Here is a 6,383-nt window from a genome sequence, read left to right on the forward strand (position 1 = left end):
AACCACAGTACCCACATTGAATTCTTTCACACTGTCAAATTACTCCTGACATGTATAAATAGCTATGTCTAGTTTTCCTTTTCTGCACATGCACCACAGAGGTCAGAGAGTGAAACCAAACTCTGGTTACTGGAAACAATGTAAGCAGTCTAATCTAACTCTTACCTTTATCTGGTTATTGAGGGTAATCAGGTTATTTGTGTGTGTGCCTGAGTATTTGTCTTTCTGCATGTCTGTGTGTGCAGTGAGCACAGGAGTGATTAGGGGAGCATCAACCGTGCACCACTGTTTTTAAGGGCCCCCTTCCCACTAACCTTCCTCCCATACCCATTTAACAACCGGCTCTGTGGGCTCTACAAATAAACTCTGGTCCTTGGATGAGAGGCGTGAAGGTCTCTCCTCCACAACATCACATGTCATCAGCGCTTGGGAGACCAGCAGCCTGTTGAGCTCAGGAATGCAAGTAAAAGATCTTTGTGTGTGTTTGTGTGTGTGGAGTAATGACGATGAAATGGATGTTCCCTTCAGAAATGAGGCTGAAGATAAACACAATGAGCAAAGATTTGGGATGAGGAGGTTATTTATTGGTTCAGCTTGGAGAGTGCCTCAGCCTAGTGGGTGCTCTGTGACTAAGACATGAGGTGCTATTAAAACAATAAGGAGAAAGAGGACATGAGGAGAAACAGTGGTGGGGGTTATGAGTGTGGCTACAGAGCTAAAAGCCAAGGACCTTCACTAGATCTACAGGGGTGAATACAATTTTATTTAAACCTGCAGTGCGGAACTTAAACATATAAACGAACATCTATTTCATTCAAGCCCTTGACAAATGAGTGCACACAATTCTGATTAAGCCTATCAGAAAAATCTCTCTGTATTTCACAATATAATTTTAATCTGGTGTCGGGATGAAAGCATACTGCACATGCTCAATAGGCAGAGTATGTGCACCAGATTTTTCCACTGGCAGAGATAGTTAATGTCCGGTTAGCTCTCTGCTAACTTGAATGGGGATAAAATAATGTAATGGTGCTGCTCTTCTAGACTTTCCAAATGTTATCGGACCAAATGGATCAAATTCTGATGGTTAAACGAGTCATTTCGCACAAAAAGGGAAAATCATCTAACAGAAATTCCCATGGGTTTCCTTTTGATAATATTTGAATTTTTGAGTAATATGTTTAAACGCTCTCCTGAAGCTCAAAGCACGAAAAAAACAAGGTTTTCACATGTGATGTCATCAAGTGACAAACCTTGGAGAAAGTCCATTAACAATAAAGAGGCCATCTTTGTAGACTTGTAAAATTTCTACTAGCGGATTGTCATCTTCTCCGGAGGGTCTTGGTCATTGTGTTTCCAAGTTTTCACAGAGGCTTGTTGTCTTATTTCCAAGTTTTAAGAGGAATTGTTCATGTTCACAACTTTTTATTCAACAGTTCATAACCGGAGATTGTGGGGAGTAAAATCTGTCAAATCTGTTTTTGAACACAGAAGATATGTGTCCAATTTGGAATAAAGCCAGCACTACTGTAAAAACCTCTTCAACCATAAAATCTAAGATCTAAGAATAGGGGAAAGCACTCTACATTGGAATCAAAGCACAAAAGACATACTATGACTACTATAACTAAACTTTTCTACAGTTACTATGTATCACTGAACAAATACCTCAGATTCATATTCACATTCACAGTAGACATAAGCCTGCAACAGAGGATGTTAGGAAGAAATGGAAAAAAAGTAATTAATGCACAGAAAAAGTCTACCATAAAAGGGAAAAAGAACAGAAACCAAACACATTAGAACCATTCTAAAAATAGAGACGTCAAGAAAAAAAGGTGGAGGGTTGAGTGAGTTAACCCCCAGTATGGCACTGATTAGGGGTTACTACAGCAGTGTAACCCTTTTCACAGTCAGCCTGGGCGGTAAGTTAGTCAGACAATCTGGACAGAGAAAGGGAGCCATCACATGTGTTTAGCATTTAAACAGGAGATCAGCGCGGCGGAGTGTCTCAGGAGTCTCCTCTTATCCTGACTAATGTAAACACTGAAGGTGTCAAAACCAAATATATTTGGCTACTCCGTGCAAACACACACTCATTCACACATGCTCAAATGAGCAAATGAAAACCCGCAGCCACACCTTTCGAGGCAAGTCACATGCTGTACATACACGTACACCACCCAATACGCACACATTCCCTGCTTCTGACATTATTTGATGACAATGAACCCCTTTCTCTCTCTCTGTGTGTGTCTCAATAATGAAGATTAGCTTTTAAACATACTTTGCATAATTCGAGCGGTGGACACACAGACAGAGAAGCAAGTATCCCCAAAGTGCGGTAGAGTAAACATGCAATTGCCAAAAGAGACGAGAGAGGCCCTGGCAGAAATATTTACACTTTAGTTCAGGAAGGTCCTTTGCGGTAGAGCTGCACTATGCGAGCAGTTTTTTCTCCATCACTGAGTGGTGGGAATTGGTAAACAGAAGGGGAGGAATAATAAATACTTCATCAAGGTTCCAAAGAATAGAGATTGGCAAATAATAAGATGTAAATTTGTTGCTCATTATTCACACTTCACTGGTTAACTTGCCATCACTTCAAACAGTACAACTACAACATTTAGAGATATGTCCAAAAAAAAAGAAAGGAAAAAGGCGGCAGTTTTTTTTATTCCTTGAAATAACTTTATAATGAGACATGCTCAAATGTTGAGATGTTTAGGTTTACATCACAATGCGCTACTTGAGCACATTAGAATTAGAAACAGTCTCTCTCCAATAGGCTCTCATATCTTTACCTAAAGGAATTCCTCACCCTGCAGGCTAAGAGTACATTGAGTTCAGCGACTCAAACTGCCACTAAAAGACTAGACTGCCAAATTTGGAGGTAGCGCAAAAGTGCTCAATGTCACTGTGGGCAGTGAGCTATTCTCCAGAAGCGATAAATGCCTTTTCAGAGGGAAGCCCTGGGACAAATGAAGCCTGCCTCAGCTGCTGCAGGGTAAACTGATCCCCCCCAATGCCACGGCAGGGCACAGGACAGGGAGGGAGGGATAGAGGGATAGAAAAGGAGGGAAAGACAAGAGGGGCTGGGGTAAAAGGGGGAGGGAGGGGTTGCTTCCCCTACAGGCATGTCAACTCAGCTGTTGACCAAAGATGACGGTAGCAAAAACGGAAAAGAGAGACAAGAGACAAAGAGATAAGTGGAAAAAATAACAGTAGGTGAAAGTGAAACCGTTAGAGTGGTTGAGAGACAGCAAGAGCGAGAGAGAGAGATAATAAGATCCGAACAGAGGTATAGAGAAAAAAAAGGAGCAGGTCCTGTGCAGTGTGAGTGACAGGCGAGGGGGACCCCCTACTCAGAGGGTAAGTGGGCACCCATGGAGGGTTAGGGCACAGGAAGGCCAGACCTGACCTCTGTCCCCCTACAGACGTCTGGCTCAGTCAGGGACCAGGAGGCGGCGTGTTGAGCATGTCTGGAGGGTCAACCCTCATCTGAGCTGCTCAACACATTAGCTGAACGCTGCCACCACCTCCAGCTATTGAAAACAGCACATCTGTAGATACTGTCACAGTTTTCCTAGTACAAACAAACCAGCTATGACTCACAGGTCTCAGAAATCAGTCATATCTTAACTGCCATTTGTGGAAGCAATTTATATGCATTGTACTGTTGTGTGAATATGTTTTGTTTAATTTTATTGGAAAGTGGCTCATTTCAGGTCACAACAAGCAAAACATTATATAGTGTGATGTGAGGACAACTGATAATTGAAGTTGTCCATTTTACTCTCAGTTTCTAGTTTCTAGGCACCTCGAACTGTTTCACAAATACACTGAAAATCATATACAGTACCATTCAGCTATTTGAACACACCATCCCATTCTCTTTAATAAGAGAAAGTGTGTCCGAACTTGTGACTGGTACTGTACATTTCTAAATGTGAGAAAAGAAAGAATAGGAAAAAAGTAAATAATCTTACTGCAATTTCTTGTCATTTGTGGTTTTCACATTGAAACGTGTTGGCCTAAAACGACAAAACTGCCACTGTTTGTTTTGATTGCTCAATGCAATATTTCTGAAAAATAAAATGTGACATGTTCTTTTTCCTCTCCAGATTACTAAGCAATTGTTCAATTTCAGTTGAACATACAGGGGAAAAAATTAGTTGGCAGAATTTCGCAGCCGACAAGCCTGCCTTTCCTGAAACTGCCTGATCTTTGAAACCCAAACATTTTTAAAACTGGTCAATTTCACACAGTTTCAGCAGATTAATGGGAGCATGCAGAAGACCATTGCTGGGTAAATACACTCTTTGTTATTGTTGTTTTTCCTCTGCAGGTCACTGGCGAACTCATGCTGACATCAAAGCAGCAGGCCTAGAGATTGGAGGCCAGGCAGTAGAGGGCAAACGCCTATGGAGTGAGAAAATAAATGAAGGAAACCCAATAGCTCCTTATCTCAGACAGACCTCCTCCTCCAAATCACTCAGGGCGCACACACACAGACACACACAGGGTCTGACATGTAGAGACCCCTGTGAGGCCCTGCAAGGGCCCACAGAGCTCCATCCCTGGGGAGGGTCCAGCAATCAGACCTCCTCCGTCCTACAACAAAAACACATATACACAACACATTTTGCCATTCAGCTTTCTTCAAACCTAATGCAAAACCTCTCTAGTACTGGCTGCCAGGGAATGGTAGGAAACACTGTGGATGTGATGGATTTCAGATTGTTTTTTCAGAAAAACAATGAAAACAGTGACTGCTAACATGATACACACACCCCACAGTCAGCATTGACCACACTGTTCTCAGCCATATTATTTGTCAGGTGGATGTAACGAATTACATTTACTCTTGTTACTCTAAGTGGGATTTTTGTGTACTTCTTGGCATACAAAAGTCTGTCACTGACTGAGTGATGAAGTTACACTATTGGTCAGCCAAAGCTGGCCGAAAGTATCCCAGAATGCATTTCACACCAACCTACAGCGAGCAGCAATGGCAGAGATCAAGCGGTTATAATTTTCACTATAGGACTGTTAATGTGTCAGTTTATTACGTTTTATTAAGAGAATAGTGCCACAGTTACCCACTGAAGGAGAGTGTTGTGTGACATTTACGTGACAATAGGATCTGTGCGCCTTCGCCAGTGTAACTTCTTGTCAATATCTGCATGTTACCTTTGTCCAGTGCCTTTTCAAAATAAAGAATTTCTGTGTTTATGGTAAATAAAATAAAGCAATATGTCAAATATTTACAGATGCCAACTTTACACACATGAAACACACCAGGCTGGGGTAATTCACATTTAGCATTAAGGATTGATTTGATAGATACTGCATTAAAACTATTTTGTGAATTAATATATAAAACAAACTAACTACTGGTAAACCCTTATAGTCTACACTCAAAATCTGGTCCAGCCACATAAAAGGTTTTGACCTAGTCTTGTTTAAGAGTCTGCCTTTTATTCTGCTATTAAATGGCAGGCTATTTAATTTATATAGCTTAATAATGGTTAATGCACCCCATGGTGTTCATAGCCCCATAGCCCTTTTTTATTTATTGTTAGTAATTTTAAGTAAGTGTCTTGAGTTTTGTCCTAACATTAATAATCAGTGGTAAGCAGAGGCTGCAAAGTGCCTGTCTATATTAAAGGAAGCCATTGTTAGTTTGGACATGAGGAATGCACTTCACTCTGTAGCCTAAAGGTGTTTTTTAACTTAATTAATTTAGTTCTATCATATAAGATCATCATATCATTTTTTTTCTCCCCTGTTTTAACAGTGATGACCATAGTTCTCATAAGAATGGTTCCCAGCTGGCACCAAGAGGAATGAGACATGAAAAGTGGCTCCCTGTTACAAACATACAGTCACAGTTTGGACCGCTTCCAGTAATGTCAAATCGTACGCAGCCACTTCTTTTACACTTAAGCTGCTCAACTCATTGATGACGACCCCACTGGAATGTAAGCTGAGGGGAACCAAGCTCATCGCAGTTGACTCAAATTACCTTTTCTTTAACGTCCCATGGCTACGAACACATCCATCAGCTCAACTAAAAATTAGCTGCTAATGGGTTTTTAATGAAACTGTAACAAATGCAGAAAGCCATTACGCCATGATTAAAGACATGGGTTTCATTTTCTCCTCAAACGGAGGTAGACTAGAGAAGGCCGCTGCAAGCCAAAGCTGTAAGGTCGGAATTTCACACACACACTCTCCCTGACATTCAAAAACAGTCTGCAAAAGTGCTTAAATATTATTATTATTATGCTCTGTCATTTCTGCACAGATACAAACACAGACACCACAATCCTATACTAATAACAAATATAACACCATGCAAAAATGCACATACGCATTCA

The 6,383-nt window shown here is 41.0% G+C and overlaps 1 protein-coding gene across 3 annotated transcripts in view; it reads right to left on the bottom strand.

The window, feature by feature from the left end:
• The window catches only part of LOC133984086 (intermembrane lipid transfer protein VPS13B-like), a 325,432-nt gene that overhangs the window by 301,073 nt on the left and 17,976 nt on the right, over window positions 1–6,383 (bottom strand). The gene's annotated exons all lie outside the window — the stretch shown is intronic.

The sequence above is a fragment of the Scomber scombrus genome, chromosome 7 (assembly GCF_963691925.1).
Source record: "Scomber scombrus chromosome 7, fScoSco1.1, whole genome shotgun sequence".
NCBI lineage: Eukaryota > Metazoa > Chordata > Actinopteri > Scombriformes > Scombridae > Scomber > Scomber scombrus.